We start from the raw sequence: 2,421 nt of genomic DNA, 5'->3' as shown, positions 1-2,421 counted from the left end.
AAGTTGGGTGGCACTCTGCCAGGGTAATCATATGGCTAGGCTTGTAAAGGCCCCAGGGCAATTAGCCTACTACACACCTATGAACTTGCAGCCGCACTTGGAAGAAAGATGCTTTATCATTCCCATTGTTGGGAATGTTCCTGTATCAAAGGTACTTCTAAAGATTCAGAAAGAATTACCAAAGATCATTGTGGCAACCCATGTTTGTCTCAGGTAAAGCTGGTTCTCCCGTTTAATGGAATTGGCCAAGGACAATTACCACAAACTTCTTCACAGACTGAACCTGCTCACACAGCATCAGGAGCAAATGGTACACCCCATCTTAGAGCAGTTGCAGCTGACAACCTGGATGATTCTACTTTTAGGCACTAGTTCCATGAGTATGTGCAACAGGGGTTTAAGGAGGCAAGAAAACCTACAACTTCAAAATCTAATGTGTATAAGTGGAAGATATTTTCTAGGTGGTGCCTAGCCAATAACAGAAGTCCTGAACGTGTTTTTACTTCTCTTCTGAAATATTTGTTTGAGCTACTTAGACATGGTTTGTCATGTGCTCTTTTAAAGTGTACCTTGAGGCCATCTCAGCTTTTCTGCCCATGGATGCCCCTCTTTCTTCTCTTTCTGTGGGCAAGCAGTTTATGAAAGGAATGTTGCATGTGAGACCACCTCAAAAGCCAGTTCCTCCTCCGTGGGAGCTCAACTTTCTTCTTGAGAAATTATTTCCTTTTGAACCTGCCTATCATGCTGATTTACAATTCATGACTTGGAAGACTGTTTTCCTCATTGCTCTGACATCTACAAGGCAAGCTTCTGAACTGCAAGCTGTCATGGTGGGCCAACCCTATCTAATTTTTCACAAGGACAGGGTTGTGTTACACACTAATCCATGATTCATGCCTAAAGTTATTTTGGATTTTACCTTGCATTACCCCATCAATCTCCCAGTGTTCTATCCTGATCCAAAAAAAAAAAAAAAGGTAAAAAAGGTTCTGCTTACCTTGGATGCAAACAGGTACTACATTGACATAACAGAGCCCTTTAGGAATGCTTTTTTTTTCATGTACAGGAGCTAAAAGCAGTCATCCTGTCTCTAACCAAAGAATTGCATAGCGGTTGTCCTCTGATATTTTCTATTACTCTCACTATGCTAAATCTCATCCAATTAAGGCTCATTTGACTAGGGCCTTATACTATTCGATGTCATATTGGAAAGGGGTGGACTCTAGAAGAATTCTAGAGGCAACAACCTGGACCTATTTTCGTAACTTCACAAAGCACTACAAACTGGATTCCTTTTCAAGGTCCAGAGCAGGCATTGCTATGACCATTATTCAGGGGCTACTGGATCCTTATCCTTCCACCTCCCAGGTAGGATAAGCTGTGGGAATCAACCCAAAATGCCACTGAGGTGGTGGTAATTGTGATGCCCCACCACTGGCAATAGTAATCAAGGAGCCTGAATCCTCACCACTGGCAATAATGGGGATGTACATTGGGAGGATGACAGGTTCACACATAGTATTTTCATATGTGGCTCTCTACATCAAGTGCAATTTCCCTTAAGAGTACATAGGGACCACAGTCAGTCCTGGGCTGCTTTGTCCCTCTTTCTCCAGATCCCCAGTAAAACTGCTCACTGGCACAGCTATAGGGTTGAGATCTCAGCTGAGTGGCCAAGCCAAGACCTCCAGCACCCCCTCTGTCCAACCAGTGCTTCGTGTCCCTGCCCAAGTAGCTGACACACACACACACACACACACACACACACACACACACACACACACACACACACCTGGGAAAGGCTGGCACAGGTTTACTAGGGGTCTATATTAGACGACCGAATGAAACAAATATCGAACAGCATAACGAAAAGACTGGACCTTGAATTTGCTATTATGGGGAGCTGTGCCCCCGACACCCTCGCTAAATATATATACCAACTCCAAGATTGCACTACACTGAGGAAAGGGCAAATATTCCAATCTTTACTGTACCGTGATCTGGCAAACAGCACTTCCAGGTCCAGTCTTTTCGCTGTTATGCCGGTCGATATTTGTTTCATTTGGTCTTCTAATATAGACTCATTTACTTGCTATGCCTCCTTTGGCCCAAACTATAAGGTAGTTATTACTGCCACCAGCCAACTCTTTATCGACTACTTTAAGGCCCTTAACAGCGTTTATATCACACTATCGAAAGATGAAAATAGCGAACGCTATTTCATCGAATCTAAAATATCTAAACCACATAATATCGAATATTCAGAACAGCGAATTTTTTCCCAAGGAAAAAATTCGCTATTCTGAAACACATACACACAACACAAGCACACCTAAAAAACATCAATCCACACACATACACTTATAATCCTACAACTAACCCTACACTAAACTGTACATACACTACTATCTATCCACTTAC

This window comes from Protopterus annectens, chromosome 14.part0 (assembly GCF_019279795.1).
Source record: "Protopterus annectens isolate FY-2018-M chromosome 14.part0, PAN1.0, whole genome shotgun sequence".
NCBI lineage: Eukaryota > Metazoa > Chordata > Ceratodontiformes > Protopteridae > Protopterus > Protopterus annectens.
Note: the sequence above shows the minus strand (reverse complement) of the source record.